This window comes from Conger conger, chromosome 13, assembly GCF_963514075.1.
Source record: "Conger conger chromosome 13, fConCon1.1, whole genome shotgun sequence".
NCBI lineage: Eukaryota > Metazoa > Chordata > Actinopteri > Anguilliformes > Congridae > Conger > Conger conger.
In genome coordinates this window covers 12172802-12193075 of record NC_083772.1, presented here as the reverse complement: position 1 = coordinate 12193075, position 20274 = coordinate 12172802, and the positions used below count along the sequence as shown (strand labels likewise).

Here is a 20274-nt window from a genome sequence, read left to right as displayed (position 1 = left end):
TCTAATTATCTCCTTTGGTGGGATTTAGTAGTAAACATGCAATAAACATAATGCTATGTTTTCAGAAGTCCTGTAGAAGTCCTAAGAATGTGTTGTGTGGGCTTATTATGAAACTCTCTATCTGTATATCATGCAAGAAAATAACTATTTTCATTTTTTATCTGGACGATTCTGGTGGCACTCTCCCATACAGGTGCCAAACATTCAATTACTGTACTTTAGGCTTAAAATCTCACAGATTTTTAATATTTATGGATAAAATGCCATTTAGGAGATTGTAAAAAGGTGACACACAAATGTCAACATTTTTCAATTGCAATAATCTTGCATTTATTTAAACTGTTGGGTACAATTTGGCGTCAGACATAAAAGTGGTAATTAAATCTTAACAGTTTATGAGGGGAAACTCAATTTAGACTGGATATTGTTTTTGAATTTTGGGTTCCCCTGTGAAACGATAGAGTGCGAGACATTTATCACAAGCAATTAAATATATAATTACATTTGAAAGTCACATGGCAGGTTATTTTATGTAATTTAATGCCCTGTTGTAGTAACTGAACTGGGCCAATTGCAATTTAAGAGTTGAAAAATGAAAACGTTGACTTATATGAATATACCTTTGACTATAAACCTTGCAGTAGACTTAACTGGTTCAGAAAGTACAATATGATGTCCCATTTCACAATTCCAAACAAATATTTACTCACTCTATGATAAGACTTTACGTTACCTTGCTGTTTTCTTGTGACTCTGGTGACTGGCTGCTTGGAAGAGGATGCATGGCAGACTCATCTTCTACCATTTTTCATATTAGCAGAGAGCCTCAACCAGTGACATCATTCAGTGTCATCATGACAGCTCACTGCTCAGTAGTCAGGGGAAAACTGACAGTTGTGAGCAGGGGTGTCACAGTGGGAACCGACTACCCAGGGCACAGGCCCTCAAAAGGCCTTGACTAAACAGTGGAAGTGGTCCCACAGAGAGTTTACTTGCACAGGCTCCAGAAATCTGTGCTACACCTCTGGTTGTTTGTGATGGTTTGACAGGTGACATTGTTTTAGAGCTGCCAGGTTGTCTTATCATCCCCCTGGTTCCTGCTTGTTGAATGTCATGGGGGATGTAGGAATAGTGGGGGCAGGGAGACATTCAGGTTGGTGGGGGCTCATCAGTAGGCCTTTGTCATCCCTTCCTGCAGGACGTGGTTTTGCTGTTCTTATTGTGTGCTGCAGATCCCCCTTCCTACTCCTTAACTGCTTACCTGGTGTGCTGCTGGACCTGACTGCCAAAATGATCTGACTTTATTATGAAGCTTGAGACACATGAACATTATTGGCAGTGCCTTGGCCTCTATCTCAAGTCAGTCACAATATTTATATTCAGAAGATCACTTGTTGACCCTATTCATCATTTGGGCGAGTTTGTAAAAATTAATTATTCAAATAAACATCAATTTTCTGGATTATCTACGATCAGAGGAGACTGAAATTGCAGGGCAGTGACAGGCTATGCGATTTGATAATGATGTAATGTGTTGTTCAACTACCGACAGTAAAGGTCTGTCATGATAAGGTGCTTTGTGGCCATGTGCTTGACAACTGCATTTCATTATCCAAATCATTAATTATTTAGTGCAATCCAGTGCCTAATGAGGAACTGTACAGAGAACAAACAGCATTGGTGAAAGGTGACTGAATGGGATATATTTATTTACACGCACTGAGCACTTTATTAGATAGACCTGTACACCAGTTTGTTAATGCAAATATTTAATCAGCCAATCACGTGGCAGCAACTAAATTCATAAAAGACGTGGTCAAGAGATTCATCTGCTTTTCAGACCAAATGTCAGAATGGAGAAGAAATATAATTTAAGTGACTTTGACCATGGATTGATTGTTGGTGCCAGACACGGTGGTTTGAGTATCTCAGAAACTGATCTCCTGGGATTTTCATGCACAGTCTCTCGAGTTTGCAGAGAATGGTGCGAAAAAACAAAAACATCCAGTGAGCAGCAGTTCTGCGGCAAAAACGCATTGATAATGAGAATGAAACTGTCAGTGAAAGATAGACAATAAATTTTAACTTTAATATGAATTTATGATAGGCGAAACATTGTGCCTACATTATGAAATTGCTCTGGGTATGATTCAAAAAGATAGCTTAGTTATTGTTTTTTATGTATTTATAGTTATTGTTATAGTTTGAACGTCTAATATTGGCCCCGTTCAATACATTACATCTTTTCAAAACCAGGTAACCTTTTTTCATCTTCACACTGTATGATTTTTCTAATTATCTCCTTTGGTGGGATTTAGTAGTAAACATGCTATAAACATAATGCTATGTTTTCAGAAGTCCTGTAGAAGTCCTAAGAATGTGTTGTGTGGGCTTATTATGAAACTCTCTATCTGTATATCATGCAAGAAAATAACTATTTTCATTTTTTATCTGGACGATTCTGGTGGCACTCTCCCATACTGGTGCCAAACATTCAATTACTGTACTTTAGGCTTAAAATCTCACAGATGTTTAATATTTATGGATAAAAGCCCATTTAGGAGATTGTCAAAAGGTGACACACCAGTGGAGGCTCCTCCATAGAGGTGGAGGAGGCCTGGCCTCCCCAATAATTTGAGAGAAGAGAGAGATTAAAAAAAAACAATAAATATATTTATTTTATTTATTTATTTTAACAAAAAACATATTTTTTATTTTTTATATTCATATTATTTTAGTTTTGTTCATAAATCTAAATTTTCCCATGGCTAAAACCCAATATTGCAATTGTAAAGCAACAGGCCAGATTTCCCTATCAGTTTGTATTAAGGGAGGCCAGGCCTCCCCTAGGAAATTAGCTTCTCATAGAAGTCAATGTAATGCATTTTTTTTCATGCCAATATGTGATTGGCCAGATCACTGAAAATGGGTGGGCAACGGAGGCCTGGCCTCACCATGCATTGTGTCCAGGGCTGAAAGATTGACATTTTGTTCATCCAATCACATGCTACTGGTTCATTTGGAATCAACTATCCTTTCCTTTCCTATTGAACACAGAAGCCATTTTGAGAATTCGCCAGTCACTTCAGTCAAACAAACACTCGCCATAGTGGCTATGAGTCTATCAACTTGTGCTTTTCAGGAAATTTAGGGAACACCCCTGGCTATCATCCCTGAAGGTTATAGCTGATTTGGCCAAATACTTTTGCTTAAAACGACCTCGGAAGTCGGCGAGATTCTGGCGCAATTTGAGATCTTGGGCTGGAGATATGCAGATTCCAGATACTAGGGAGTGAGAATGACATTCAATAGGTCATGTTAGACACCATTTGGGATTTATTGAACAGTTTTATTTTTAATGTAGTCCATTTCGTTTTATTACAAGTCAATTTAATAATCTTCCATATCAAATTACTGAATTGTTGCTCTGTGAGGAAATTCACTCTAAATACGAATAGAGTGCTGCCCTCTAGTGGATAACGTTAACGTTAAACCCTTCACTCTAGGCATTTCTCCTTGAGTTGACAACATCTCTGAGACAGATTTCGAAAGCAAAAGCTGCTGCTGCTAATCGCTCGTTGACATTTATCTCTGAATATCTGTAGTTTGGACATTTTTACAGTTGAAGTTTAGCTCATTGTTTTCCATCCAGTTAGCTGTGTGTGTTCGAGTAAGCCTAGATTAGCCAGGCAAAATGGATGTGAGAGAGGAAAATGTACATGGAACAGGTGCTTGTGGTGGTGGCATGGGTCCGAATCCAGTGGAAGAGGAGGATGGAGTTCAACCTAGATGCAGGCCATGGGATGGGAAAGAAAATCTAGTCGACTATTTGTTGTCCCAGCCATTCCATACTTTAGACCATGCTTCAAAAGTGAAGATAAAATCTGCTGGCCGACCAACTCCAGAAGTCAAGATGAGTCGTGTGACTCGAGCCGGCGGTAAGCAGAAACAGAATAAATATTATAAGATGAAAGCGGGCTGGTATGACAGGTATTCCTGGATGGCGGGGAGCGCTAAGACCAACTGTTTGTACTGTTGGCCATGCCTTCTGATGGGGAAGAAACAAGCACCTTTTGACGTTTGGTCTGTGCAAGGATTCAGTGATGCTAAGAATTTAGACAGGGCTACGAAAAGGCATGACCAGTGCAGTGAGCACATTGGTTCGAATACCAGGCTGAAGCTATTTGGCCGCGTGCCTATCAATGAGTTGATAGATGAGGGAGCTCATTTACACAGATAAGAGAACAGGGAACATTCCATCGCGAGTGAAGTGAGCAAGCGGAAAAAAATGGCCTCCTCAATTCTGGAAGTCACCAGCCTCCACTGTGACACACAAATGTCAACATTTTTCAATTGCAATAATCTTGCATTTATTTAAACTGTTGGGTACAATTTGGCCCCAAACATTAATTAATTAATTAATTCATTCATTCATTCATCATCCTAACCCGCTTATCCTGAACAGGGTCACAGGGGGGCTGGAGCCTATCCCAGCATACATTGGGCGAAAGGCAGGAATACACCCCGGACAGATCGCCATTCCATCGCAGGGCACACATACCATTCACTCACACACTCATACCTATGGGCAATTTAGACTCTCCAATCAGCCTAACCTGCATATCTTTGGACTGTGGGAGGAAACCAGAGTACCCAGAGGAAACCCACGCGACACGGGGAGACCATGCAAACTCCACACAGAGAGGCCCCGGCTGACGGGGATTCGAACCCAGGACCTCCTTGCTATGAGGTGGCACTGCAACCCACTGCACCATCCGTGCCGCCCAGCCCCAAACATAAAAGCGGTAATTCAATATTAACAGTTCATGAGGGGTAACTCAATTTAGACTGGATATTGTTTTTGAATTTTGGATTCCCCTGTCAAACGATAGAGTGCGAGACATTTATCACAAGCAATTAAATATATAATTACTTTTGAAAGTCACATGGCAGGTTATTTTATGTAATTTAATGCCCTGAACTGGGCCAATTGCAATTTAAGAGTTGAAAAATGAAAACGTCAGCAGGCGGGATTTCAACCGAGGATCTCTGCTTTACTAGGCAGACGCCTTATCCACGAGGTCAAATAACAAGTACATGCCTGTGTCTGTTTAATCATTTTGAATTACCCAGTGTAAATAGTTGATTGTGCTCACAGGTTACTTTCTCATGCGTACAAGTTAGTTTCTCATGCACACAAGTTAGTTTTCTCGTGAGCATGAGATACTTCATGATTCTTTTTTTTTTTCAATGTTCCTTTAGGGGCTCCGTAGAAATGTAATCTATTAAAGAAGCTACTCCAAATTATGTAGGATGCATTTTTTTTTTTTTTTTTTTTTTTTTTTCTGAAGTATGCATTCCACATTCATTCCAAATCAACATTTCTTTTGAAACTAAAAACCATAACCATGTGACACAGACATTTTCATGAGGTTAAAGAAAAAACATAGAGGAAACATAGGGTTGTCAACAAAGAAATCTTTGGTTGTGGTTTTTCATAAGAGTTTAATGGTTGTCCTTTTTCATGAATCAGTGTGAGACCTGGAAAATGAATAGGAGTGCACATCTTTCTCTAATTAACCTCTGGCTTGATTTTGCTTTTCAGGCCAAAAGTGAAATAATGAATAAAGACAGGCCTGAACATTTCATCCCTCATCCCATATATCAGGGGACTCAAACACCTGGGCAGAATGATAAAAACCATGAAATTGACATACCTAACATTTTCACTTGTGTGGGCCTCCAAGCGTGACGCCAGAGCATTTAAAGGATTGACTGCCAAGGAAGACAAGCTCAGGCCCAGCTGAATTAGGTGAAGTAGCACAGTCTTTCTGGCTTTTGCAGCCTTGCTTTTGTTTGAGGATGCAGATTTAGCCTCAACCATTATGGCAATGTATGTGTAGATAATAATGAACCCGACTAAAACAAAATAAACAGCTGTGAACACTTTATTCATGTTGGAGAACAATTTCAGGCTGAAAGTTCTTCGTCCACAATACGCCTGCACTACAGCGAAAGGAGGCCCGATTGCTAGATACATGAAAAATTGTGTCACAGGATTCAATGAACCCAGCACCCACACCACACCAATGGCTACACCAGTCCACTTACTGGTGGCAATCTCAGCATGCCTGAGGGGGAAGCAGATGGCAGAGTACCTCTCCAGAGCCATTACAGCCAGGTTGAGTGGGGAGATGTGAGTGGTTATATTTGTCAGAGACAGAAGAACACCACATAATCCATTTGTCATGTACACCTTGACCACGGCAATTAAGTATGAAATCATGCAACATAGAAACTGAAGGGAGTCAGCCAAGAGCATGTGGCCAAAGAGGATGTAGCGAGGCACTCCTTGGAATGCTGCCTTTCTTTTCAGGGTGAAAAGCATGACAGAGTTGAGGTAGGTGAAGAAGACAACAGGGATCACTGACGAACCAAACTGTAGAAGGTGAGAATCAGACAAATATTCCTGTCCATTGCTGGAAATGATGGAGGCATTTTCCATGTCCCTTGGAAATAAACAGAAATGACAAAAAGCTCGATATAAATTAGCTATACATTCAGGTTCCAGTAAAGACAAACATAGTGTAAATGTATGACAGTTAATATTCCAAACAATAACAAGTAAAATATTTATCTAAATGTTTATCAGTTTTGGTTCATCAACCATGTTCTGCTCTGTCCCTCAACCAAACATCTTATTGTTCTCTTCTGTCGGCAGTCTTTTAGTACCCTGTGATCATCTTCGGCCAACAGTAAAAAATAAACTTCATGTTGGCCTTTTTGTTAAGAATATATGATCCCATACACTCTTTGACAAAGGTGTTCAGAAAGGTTTCTTTGGCTTTAGGTGTGAAGTGTGAGAACTTGCATAAAAAGAAACCATTTTGCCTGACAAAGAACCATTTCACTCTAATTGGGTTCAAACAGAATTATTATTGGAACCATTTTTTAGGATGTATATTAGTGCACTCATAACCTGTAAATGTACTGTATGTTTGAATATAGTTCATGACTTATATGAATATACCTTTGACTTTAAACCTTGCAGTAGACTTAACTGATTCAGAAAGTACAATATGATGACCCATTTCACAATTCCAAACAAATATTTACTCACTCTATGATAAGTCTTTACCTTGCTGTTGTCTTGTGACTCTGGTGACTGGCTGCTTGGAAGAAGATGCATGGCAGACTCATCTTCTACCATTTTTCATATCAGCAGAGAGCCTCAACCAGTGACATCATTCAGTGTCATCATGACAGCTCACTGCTCAGTAGTCAGGGGAAAACTGACAGTTGTGAGCAGGGGTGTCACAGTGGGAACTGACTACCCAGGGCACAGGCCCTCAAAAGGCCTTGACTAAACAGTGGAAGTGGTCCCACAGAGAGTTTACTTGCACAGGCTCCAGAAAGCTGTGCTACACCTCTGGTTGTTTGTGATGGTTTGACAGGTGACATTGTTTTAGAGCTGCCAGGTTGTCTTATCATCCCCCTGGTTCCTGCTTGTTGAATGTCATGGGGGATGTAGGAATAGTGGGGGCAGGGAGACATTCAGTTTGGTGGGGGCTCATCAGTAGGCCTTTGTCATCCCTTCCTGCAGGACGTGGTTTTGCTGTTCTTATTGTGTGCTGCAGATCCCCCTTCCTACTCCTTAACTGCTTACCTGGTGTGCTGCTGGACCTGACTGCCAAAATGATCTGACTTTATTATGAAGCTTGAGACACATGAACATTATTGGCAGTGCCTTGGCCTCTATCTCAAGTCAGTCACAATATTTATATTCAGAAGATCACTTGTTGACCCTATTCATCATTTGGGCGAGTTTGTAAACATTAATTATTCAAATAAACATCAATTCTCTGGATTATCTACGATCAGAGGAGACTGAAATTGCAGGGCAGTGACAGGCTATGCGATTTGATAATGATGTAATGTGTTGTTCAACTACCAACAGTAAAGGTCTGTCATGATAAGGTGCTTTGTGGCCAAGTGCTTGACAACTGCATTTCATGATCCAAATCATTAATTATTTAGTGCAATCCAGTGCCTAATGAGGAACTGTACAGAGAACAAACAGCATTGGTGAAAGGTGACATCACTGAATGGGATATATTTATTTACACGCACTGAGCACTTTATTAGATAGACCTGTACACCAGCTTGTTAATGCAAATATTTAATCAGCCAATCACGTGGCAGCAACTAAATTCATAAAAGACGTGGTCAAGAGATTCATCTGCTTTTCAGACCAAATGTCAGAATGGAGAAGAAATACAATTTAAGTGACTTTGACCGTGGATTGATTGTTGGTGCCAGACAGGGTGGTTTGAGTATCTCAGAAACTGATCTCCTGGGATTTTCATGCACAGTCTCTCGAGTTTGCAGAGAATGGTGCGAAAAAACAAAAACATCCAGTGAGCAGCAGTTCTGCGGCAAAAACGCATTGATAATGAGAATGAAACTCTGTCAGTGAAAGATAAACAATAAATTTGAACTTTTATATGAATTTATGATAGGCGAAACATTGTGCCTACATTATGAAATTGCTCTGGGTATGATTCAAAAAGATAGCTTAGTTATTGTTTTTTATGTATTTATAGTTATTGTTATAGTTTGAACGTCTAATATTGGCCCCATTCAATACATTACATCTTTTCAAAACCAGGTAACCTTTTTTCATCTTCACACTGTATGATTTTTCTAATTATCTCCTTTGGTGGGATTTAGTAGTAAACATGCAATAAACATAATGCTATGTTTTCAGAAGTCCTGTAGAAGTCCTAAGAATGTGTTGTGTGGGCTTATTATGAAACTCTCTATCTGTATATCATGCAAGAAAATAACTATTTTCATTTTTTATCTGGACGATTCTGGTGGCACTCTCCCATACTGGTGCCAAACATTCAATTACTGTACTTCAGGCTTAAAATCTCACAGATTTTTAATATTTATGGATAAAAGCCCATTTAGGAGATTGTCAAAAGGTGACACACAAATGTCAACATTTTTCAATTGCAATAATCTTGCATTTATTTAAACTGTTGGGTACAATTTGGCCCCAAACATTAATTAATTAATTAATTAATTCATTCATTCATTCATCATCCTAACCCGCTTATCCTGAACAGGGTCACAGGGGGGCTGGAGCCTATCCCAGCATACATTGGGCGAAAGGCAGGAATACACCCTGGACAGGTCGCCAGTCCATCGCAGGGCACACACACCATTCACTCACACACTCATACCTAAGGGCAATTTAGACTCTCCAATCAGCCTAACCTGCATATCTTTGGACTGTGGGAGGAAACCAGAGTACCCAGAGGAAACCCACGCGACACGGGGAGACCATGCAAGCTCCACACAGAGAGGCCCCGGCTTACGGGGATTCAAACCCAGGAACTCCTTGCTATGAGGTGGCACTGCAACCCACTGCACCATCCGTGCCGCCCAGCCCCAAACATAAAAGCGGTAATTCAATATTAACAGTTTATGAGGGGTAACTGAATTTAGACTGGATATTGTTTTTGAATTTTGGATTCCCCTGTCAAACGATAGAGTGCGAGACATTTATCACAAGCAATCAAATATATAATTACTTTTGAAAGTCACATGGCAGGTTATTTTATGTAATTTAATGCCCTGTTGTAGTAACTGAACTGGGCCAATTGCAATTTAAGAGTTGAAAAATGAAAACGTCAGCAGGCGGGATTTCAACCGAGGATCTCTGCTTTACTAGGCAGACGCCTTATCCACGAGGTCAAATAACAAGTACATGCCTGTGTCTGTTTTATCATTTTGAATTACCCAGCGTAACTAGCTGATTGTGCTCACAGGTTACTTTCTCATGCGTACAAGTCAGTTTCTCATGCATACAAGTTAGTTTTCTCGTGAGCATGAGATACTTCATGATTCTTTTTTTTTTTTCAATGTTCCTTTAGGGGCTCCGTAGAAATGTAATCTATTAAAGATGCTACCCCAAGTTATGTAGGATGCATTTCTTTTAATTTTTTAAAATTTTTTTAAAATTTTATTAAGTATGCATTCCGCATTCATTCCAAATCAACATTTCTTTGGAAACTAAAAACCGTAACCATGTAACACAGAGATTTTCATTAGGTTAAAGAAAAACATAGAGGAAACATAGGGTCGTCAACAAAGAAGTCTATGGTTGTGGTTTTTCATAGGAGTTTAATGGTTGTCCTTTTTCATGAATCAGTGTGAGACCTGGAAAATGAATTGGAGTGCACATCTTTCTCTAATTAACCTCTGGCTTGATTTTGCTTTTCAGGCCAAAAGTGAAATAATAAATAAAGACAGGCCTGAACATTTCATCCCTCATCCCATATATTAGGGGACTCAGACACCTGGGCAAAATGACAAAAACCATGAAATTGACATACCTAACATTTGCCCTTGTGCGAGCCTCCAAGTGTGACGCCAGAGCATTTAAAGGATTGACTGCCAAGGAAGACAGGCACAGGCCAAGCTGAATTAGGTGAAGCAGCACAGTGTTTCTGGCTTTTGCAACCTTGCTTTTGTTTGAGGATGCAGATTTCGCCTCAACCATTATGGCAATGTATGTGTAGATAATAATGAACCCGACTAAAACAAAATAAACAGCTGTGAACACTTTATTCATGTTGGAGAACAATTTCAGGCTGAAAGTTCTTCGTCCACAATACTCCTGCACTACAGCGAAAGGAGGCCCTATTGCTAGATACATGAAAAATTGTGTCACAGGATTCAATGAGCCCAGCACCCACACCACACCAATGGCTACACCAGTCCACTTACTGGTGGCAATCTCAGCATGCCTGAGGGGGAAGCAGATGGCAGAGTACCTCTCCAGAGCCATTACAGCCAGGTTGAGTGGGGAGATGTGAGTGGTTATATTTGCCAGACACTGAAAAACACCACATAATCCATTGGTCATGTACACCTTGACCACGGCAATTAAGTATGAAAGCATGCTACATAGAAACTGAAGGGAGTCAGCCAAGAGCATGTGGCCAAAGAGGATGTAGCGAGGCACTCCTTGGAATGCTGCCTTTCTTTTCAGGGTGAAAAGCATGACAGAGTTGAGGTAGGTGAAGAAGACAACAGGGATCACTGACGAACCAAACTGTAGAAGGTGAGAATCAGACAAATATTCCTGTCCATTGCTGGAAATGATGGAGGCATTTTCCATGTCCCTTGGAAATAAACAGAAATGACAAAAAGCTTGATATAAATTAGCTTTACATTCAGGTTCCAGTAAAGACAAACATAGTGTAAATGTATGACAGTTAATATTCCAAACAATAACAAGTAAAATATTTATCTAAATATTTATCAGTTTTGGTTCATCAACCATGTTCTGCTCTGTCCCCCCAACCAAACATCTTATTGTTCTCTTCTGTCGGCAGTCTTTTAGTACCCTGTGATTATCTTCGGCCAAGAGTAAAAAAGAAACTTCATGTTGGACTTTTTGTTAAGAATATATGATCCCATACACTCTTTGACAAAGGTGTTCAGAAAGGTTTCTTTGGCTTTAGGTGTGAAATGTGAGAACTTGCATGAAAAGAAAACATTTTGCCTGACAAAGAACCATTTCACTCTAATTGGGTTCAAACAGAATTATTATTGGAACCATTTTTTAGGATGTATATTAGTGCACTCATAACCTGTAAATGTACTGTATGTTTGAATAAATTTCATGACTTATATGAATATACCTTTGACTTTAAACCTTGCAGTAGACTTAACTGGTTCAGAAAGTACAATATGATGTCCCATTTCACAATTACAAACAGATATTTACTCACTCTATGATAAGTCTTTACTTTACCTTGCTGTTGTCTTGTGACTCTGGTGACTGGCTGCTTGGAAGAAGATGCATGGCAGACTCATCTTCTACCAGTTTTCATATCAGCAGAGAGCCTTGTAACCAGTGACATCATTCAGTGTCATCATGACAGCCCACTGCTCTGTAGTCAGGGGTGAGTTGTGAGCAGGGGTGTCACAGTGGGAACTGACTACCCAGGGCACAGGCCCTCAAAAGGCCTTGACTAAACAGTGGAAGTGGTCCCACAGAGAGTTTACTTGCACAGGCTCCAGAAAGCTGTGCTACACCTCTGGTTGTTTGTGATGGTTTGACAGGTGACATTGTTTTAGAGCTGCCAGGTTGCCTAATCATCCCCCTGGTTCCTGCTTGTTGAATGTCATGGGGGATGTAGGAATAGTGGGGGCAGGGAGACATTCAGGTTGGTGGGGGCTCATCAGTAGGCCTTTGTCATCCCTTCCTGCAGGACATGGTTTTGCTGTTCTTATTGTGTGCTGCAGATCCCCCTTCCTACTCCTTAACTGCTTACCTGGTGTGCTGCTGGACCTCACTGCCAAAATGATCTGACTTTATTATGAAGCTTGAGACACATGAGCATTATTGGCAGTGCCTTGGCCTCTATCTCAAGTCAGTCACAATATTTATATTCAGAAGATCACTTGTTGACCCTATTCATCACTTGGGCGAGTTTGTAAAAATTAATTATTCAAATAGACATCAATTTTCTGGATTATCTGGGATCAGAGGAGACTGAAATTGCAGGGCAGTGACAGGCTATGCTATTTGATAATGATGTAATGTGTTGTTCAACTACCGACAGTAAAGGTCTGTCATGATAAGGTGCTTTGTGGCCATGTGCTTGACAACTGCATTTCATTATTCAACTCATTAATTATTTAGTGCAACCCAGTGCCTAATGAGGAACTGTACAGAGAACAAACAGCATTGGTGAAAGGTGACATCACTGAATGGGATATATTTATTTACACTCACTGAGCACTTTATTAGATAGACCTGTACACCAGCTTGTTAATGCAAATATTTCATCAGCCAATCACAAGGCAGCAACTAAATTCATAAAAGACATGGTCAAGAGATTCATTTGCTTTTCAGACCAAATGTCAGAATGGAGAAGAAATGCAATCTAAGTGACTTTGACCGTGGATTGATTGTTGGTGCCAGACAGGGTGGTTTGAGAATCTCAGAAACTGATCTCCTGGGATTTTCATGCACAGTCTCTCGAGTTTGCAGAGAATGGTGCGAAAAAACAAAAACATCCAGTGGGCAGCAGTTCTGCGGGCAAAAACGCATTGATTGTGAGAATGAAACTCTGTCAGTGAAAGATAAACAATAAATTTTAACTTTTTTATGAATTTATGATAGGCGGAACATTGTGAAACAACATTAAGAAATTGCTCTGTGTGCGATCCAAAAGGATAGCTTTAGTCATTGTTTTTTATGTATTTATAGTTATTGTTATAGTTTGAACGTCTAATATTGGCCCCATTCAATACTTCACATCTTTTCAAAACCAGGTAACCTTTTTTCATCTTCACACTGTCTGATTTTTCTAATTATCTCCTTTGGTGGGATTCAGTAGTAAACATGCAATAAACATAATGCTTTGTTTTCAGAAGTCCTGTAGAAGTCCTAAGAATGTGTTGTGTGGGCTTATTATGAAACTCTATCTGTATATCATGCAAAAAAATTACTATTTTCATTTTTTATCTGGGCGGCACGGATGGTGCAGTGGGTAGCACTGCCGCCTCACAGCAAGGAGGTCCTGGGTTCGAATCCCCGTCGGCTGGGGCCTCTCTGTGCGGAGTTTGCATGTTCTCCCTGTGTCTGCGTGGGTTTCCTCCGGGTACTCCGGTTTCCTCCCACAGTGCAGGTTAGGCTGATTGGAGAGTCTAAATTGCCCGTGGGTATGAGTGTGTGAGTGAATGGTGTGTGTGCCCTGCGATGGACTGGCGACCTGTCCAGGGTGTATTCCTGCCTTTCGCCCAATGTATGCTGGGATAGGCTCCGGCTCCCTGTGACCCTGTTCAGGATAAGCGGGTTAAGATAATGGATGGATGGATGGATGGATTTTTTATCTGGACGATTCTGGTAGCACTCTCCCATACAGGTGCCAAACATTCAATTACTGTACTTTCGGCTTAAAATCTCACAGATTTTTAATATTTATGGATAAAAGGCCATTTAGGAGATTGTAAAAAGGTGGCAAACAAATGTCAACATTTTTCAATTGCAATAATCTTCTATTTATTTAAACTGTTGGGTACAATTTGGCGTCAAACATAAAAGTGGTAATTAGATCTTAACAGTCTATGAGGGGAAACTCAATTTAGACTGGATATTGTTTTTGAATTTTGGATTCCCCTCTGAAACGATAGAGTGCGAGACATTTATCACAAGCAATTAAATTTATAATTACTTTTGAAAGTCACATGGCAGGTTATTTTATGTAATTGAATGCCCCTGAACTGGGGCAATTGCAATTTAAGAGTTGAAAAATGAAAACGTCAGCAGGTGGGATTTCAACCGAGGATCTCGGCTTTACTAGGCAGACGCCTTATCCACGAGGTCAAGTAACAAGTACATGCCTGTGTCTGTTTAATCATTTTGAATTACCCAGTGTAAATAGCTGATTGTGCTCACAGGTTACTTTCTGATGCGTACAAGTTAGTTTCTCATGCACACAAGTTTGTTTTCTCGTGAGCATGAGATACTTCATGATTCATGTTTTTTTCAATGTTCCTTTAGGGGCTCCGTAGAAATGTAATCTATTAAAGAAGCTACTCCAAATTATCTAGGATGCATTTATTTTATTTTATTTTAAATTTTTTTGTGAAGTATGCATTCCACATTCATTCCAAATCAACATTTCTTTTGAAACTAAAAACCATAACCATGTGACACAGACATTTTCAAGAGGTTAAAGAAAAACATTGGGGAAACATTGGGTTGTAAGCAAAGAAATGATTGATTGTGGTTTGTAATAGGAGTTTAATGGTTGTCCTTTCTTATGAATCAGTTTGCAACCTGAAAAATGAATAGGAGTGCACATCTTTCTCTAATTAACCTCTGGCTTGATTTTGCTTTTCATGCCATAAGTGAAATAATAAATAAAGACAGGCCTGAACATTTCGTCCCTCATCCCATATATCAGTGGACTCAGACACCTGGGAAGAATGATGAAAACCATGAAATTGACATACATGACATTTGACCTTGTGCTGGCCTCCAAGCGTGATGCCAGCTCATTTAAAGCAATGACTGCAAAGGAAGACAGGCACAGGCCCAGCTGAATTAGGTGAAGCAGCACAGTGTTTCGGGCCTTTGTGGCCTTGTGTTTGTCGGAGGATGCAGATTTAGCCTCAACCATTATGGCAATATATGTGTAGATGATAATGAACCCGACTAAAACAAAATAAACAGCTGTGAACACTTTATTAATGTTGGAGAACAATTTCAGATAGAACAATTGTCTTTGTCCACAATAAGCCTGCACTACAAAGAAAGGAGGCCCTATTGTTAGAAACAGGAACAATCGTATCACAGCATTCAAAGAGCCCAGCACCCACACCACACCAATGGCTACACCAGTCCACTTACTGGTGGCAATCTCAGCATGCCTGAGGGGGAAGCAAATGGCAGAGTACCTCTCCAGAGCCATTACAGCCAGGTTGAGTGGGGAGATGTAAGTGGTTATATTTGCCAGAGACAGGATAATAACACATAATCCATTGCTCAGGTACACCTTTGCCACGGCGATAAAGTACGAAAGCATGCTACATAGAAACTGAAGGGAGTCAGCCAAGAGCATGTGGCCAAAGAGGATGTAGCGAGGCACTCCTTGGAATGCTGCCTTTCTTTTCAGGGTGAAAAGCATGACACAGTTGAGGTAGGTGAAGAAGACAACAGGAATCAGTGAAAAACTAAACTTTAGCATGTGAGAATAAGACAAATATTCCTGTGCATTGCTGGAAATGGTGGAGGCATTTTCCATGTCCCCTGGGGATAATCAGAAATGTAAAAAAGTAAGATTTCAGTAAAGACAAAATCAGTATAAATGACAGTTAATATTCCAAGCAATAACAAGCCCTTCACAACATTTATCAGTTTTGGTTCATCAACCATGTTCTGCTCTGTCCTGCAACAAAACATCTTATTCATGCATTTTTATATGCAGCTGCATGCAAAGTATGGCTTATTCGCAGTGTCTTTCTAATACTTGACTGGTAGGGACAACATCAATAAAACATTTTTTAGATAGACTCTATGACTAATAACTGAAGAAAATATCACGGCACACCACACAACTGGAAATACAGCAGTTATTGTTCCCTTTTGCCGGCAGTCTTTCAGTAACCTGTGATCATTTTCTGCTGACAGTAAAAATGAACTTTTTTTTTTTGGCCTTACTATTTAGAATATATGATGCCATACACTGTTATTCAAAGGTGGTCTGAAAGGTTTAAAACTCATACAAAGAACCCCTTTTTCCTGACAAATATCCATTTCACTAAATCTTTTAGTTCTTCTAAGCAATCACAGGGTGTATATCAGTGCACTCATAACCTGTAAATGTACTGTATGTTTGAATAAATTTCATGACTTATATGAATATACCTTTGACTATAAACCTTGCAGCAGACATAACTGGTTCTGAAAGTGCAATATGGTGTCCCTTTTCACAATATGAAACAAATATTTACTCACTCTATGAAAAATCTTTACTTTACCTTGCCGTTGTCTTGTGACTCTGGTGACTGGCTGCTTGGAAGAGGATACATGGCAGATGTCTTCTGCCAGTCTTCTTATCAGCTGAGACTTGTGACCAGTGACATCATTCAGTGTCATCACGACAGCCCACTGCTCCGTAGTCAGGGGCAAACTGACAGTTGTGTGCAGGGGTATCACAATGGGGGAATAGTGGAACTGACCTCCCAGGTTGCAAGCCCTCAAAAGGCCTCGACTAAAATGTGGAAGGGGTCCCACAGAGAGTTTACTTGCACAGGCTCCAGAAAGCTGTGCTACACCTCTGGTTGTTTGTGATGGTTTGACAGGTGACATTGTTTTAGAGCTGCCAGGTTGCCTAATCATCCCCCTGGTTCCTGCTTATTGAATGTCATGGGGGATGTAGGAATAGTGGGGGCAGGGAGACATTCAGGTTGGTGGGGGCTCATCAGTAGGCCTTGGTCATCCCTTCCTGTAGGACGTGGTTTTGCTGTTCTTATTGTGTGCTGCAGATCCCCCTTCCTACTCCTTAACTGCTTACCTGGTGTGCTGCTGTGCCTGACTGCCAAAATGATCTGACTTTATTATGAAGCTTGAGACACATGAACATTATTGGCAGTGCCTTGGCCTCTATCTCAAGTAAGTCACAATGTTTATATTATATTATATTATATTATATTTATATTTATTTTCACTTGTTGACCCTATTCATCACTTGGGCGAGTTTGTAAACATTCATTATTCAGATTTCTGGATTATCTGGGATCAGAGGAGACTGAGATTGCAGGTCAGTGACAGGCTATGCGATTTGATAATGATGTCATGTGTAAGTTATGGAGTTGGATAATTGTATGCCCGCCTGGCCAGCAGGTGGAACCATTGATGTACCTATCGCATTAATATGAGGCGCATAGATGACGTCTTCACGCAGCACAGGCGATTCAGAACAGTGCAAAGAAACGAAGCACATGGTTGGATGGAGTTGAGCTCCCGAGAAAACAAGTGTTAATTTAAATGCGATAAAGTGGAAACGTTGTAAGTGCACTGTTTGTAATTGTATTCCGACTATCATATATACAAATGTTAGATCGAGTTTGAATGTTTGTATGAAGCTAAATGAGCTCGGTAGATTCTTGTATAATTCCGCGACTGAGCTAATGGCGGTAGCTATCGTGTTGTCGGGAAAACGCTTGTAAAATGCCGATAATATTGTTTGTTTTATTATTACCAATGTGAATTTCATTTGATGCATTGTATATGAGATATTTGATGTTAAGAAAAATGTATAAGTGCGTGGTCCACTTGGTAATTGAACTAAATGGAAATGTATGTATGTTCACGCAGGTTGAACCAGCTCAGAACGATCGCTACAGCTCACTACTGCTCAGCGCAGCACGTGTACAGCCAGTGTAAGGCCCCACAGTAGTGGTCAGCATTTCGTCATCCGGCACGCTGTTGTTCAGCAGGCTGTGTGTTCAGCTAGCCGTGTATCAGTCAACCAAACAACCAGCTTATGTTAGCTCATGTGCAGTTTGGAAACAGCTTATGTTAGCTTGTGTACAGGAAGAAATACATTTTCAACGAACATTTGTGTCATCTCGTCATTTATTGGGCTGCGTTCACAAAGCCACTAAGTCTCAACAATTGCTACAAATAGTGAATCTGTGTCAGTCCAAACGTTTGTAGTTCAAATGTTTACAGTTCAACAACGCCCACAGTTTATCTGCAATTCTCACAATGTCCGCGGAGGTTCCGCAGCTGAAGGCAAGCCGTTGAGGTTTGCTAACCAAGAGGATAAAGGAAATTAATGAATCAGAGGATGATGTCCAGCGGTTACGGAATAGTCTAGATGCCGTGGCAGAGGCTTATGCGAAATTGCAAAGTGTTCAAGATCAAATATGTCAACTTTTAAATGAAGAAGGTGAGATTGAAGAGCTGCAGGCCTATTTTGAAGGTATAGACCATGAAGTCCGTGAGCTCCGAGTATGGACAGAGGAGAAAATAAAGAAGCTGAAAGAAGGAAAGGTCCCATTCCAGTTCCCAGCTGATGACGTCAAGCGTGAAGATTCTGTGAGCCAAGCCGGTCGCAGTAGTGCAGGAGGTTCGCGAGTATCAAGCTGCAGTGGAGCAGCTAGTTCAAGAGCATCAGGAAGAGCCGCATCCTTATCTGTCATCGCAGAATCCCTGCAAGAGCGTCAACGTCTGGAGAGGGAGGAGCTGCGTGTTCGCCAACAGAGGGAGGAGCTGGAGCTGAGGACCTAGTTGGCTGCGGCGCAGGTGGAGATGGCTGCCACAGGGGGGAGCCGGGTGTCAAGCATCCGATCGAACAAGGAACAGCAACGAGCTTCAACAAACGTGGACCGCAAAAAGAACGGGACACTGAATGCTGATGCAGAAGAGTTTTGTCCTCGACCTGCAGCTGTCAAGACTGTTGAGCCTTTTCAAGATGTTGCTGAGGCTGTCCGTTTAGGGCAGCAACAGATGTTAAATGTTGTACAGTTACCTAAACCAGAGCTTATTTGTTTCGATGGGGATGCATTGAAGTATTGGGTTTTTATCAAGGCTTTTGACAGTAGGGTGACTGCAGTAGATGATGCTGCCAAACTCATGCTCTTGATTCAGTATTGTTCAGGTAAGGCCAAAGCCCTCATCGAGCCTTGTGTGTGTTTAGAAAATGGGTATTCACGGGCAAGGGAATTACTGAAACAGCGATTTGGGGATGATTATACAATTTCACAAGCCTGGGTTAGGAAGGTAGCAGAGGGCCAACAGATTGGACCCAAGGATGCATTTAAGTTACAGGAGCTGGCAGATGATTTAAGCTGTTATGTTGATACTCTTAGGGTCGTTCAGTTCAAGCAGGTAGGCCGGCTGTAACAGCTAACAAGAGCTGTGAATTGTGTATGAATGGCAACCACAGTCTGTTTGGTTGTGGCAAGTTCAAGGATATGACTCCACAAAGTAGGAAGAAATATGTACTTAACAAACGCTTATGTTTTAATTGTCTCAGGACAGGTCATGTGTCATCCAGCTGTAAGTTGGATAGGTTTTGTACCGTAGATGGTTGTTCCCAAAAACACACAAAGTTCTTGCATATGCCTGAGTCACAAGGGAAGCCAGACTCAGAGTCTGAGAGTACATATGTTGCCAGTAAGGCAGGGTGCAATGCAGTCAGTGGAGGCAGATCCAGACTAGCTTTGCCTATTGTACCCGTAAGAGTTAAAGCGCCTGGTAGCAGCCAAACGTTTTGCACTTATGCTCTTTTAGAAAATGGGTCTACTTCAACGTTTTGCACAGACGGTTTGGTAGAGAGACTGGGGGTGAGAGGAGAAGTTGAAACTTTGATCCTAAACACTATTGATAGGCCTAATAAAATTGATACCAGGGTGGTTACTATTGAAATATCTGCTGTTAATCATGATGGGTTTTATTTGTTGAATCCTGTGTACACCAGGTTTGCTATCCCTTGTGACAAGACTCACATCGCCACTGAGGCTGATGTGGTGAGATTCCCCCACCTGAAAGGGTTACGTCTACCAGATGTGAGAAGTGATCAGGTCATGATTCATATTGGGCAAGACAACGCCGAATTGATGATACCCTTGGAGGTCAGGAAAGAAACGGGTCCTGGCATGCCATACGCTGTCAAGACCAGATTAGGTTGGGCTTTGAATGGGCCACTTTCGCCAGGTACAGGTATGTCGTTG

At 40.9% G+C, this 20274-nt stretch overlaps 1 pseudogene; it reads left to right on the top strand.

The window, feature by feature from the left end:
* Positions 1 to 18829, top strand: part of LOC133107336 (odorant receptor 131-2-like) — a 29003-nt pseudogene extending 10174 nt beyond the window's left edge.
* Positions 18830 to 20274: the final 1445 nt, after the last annotated feature.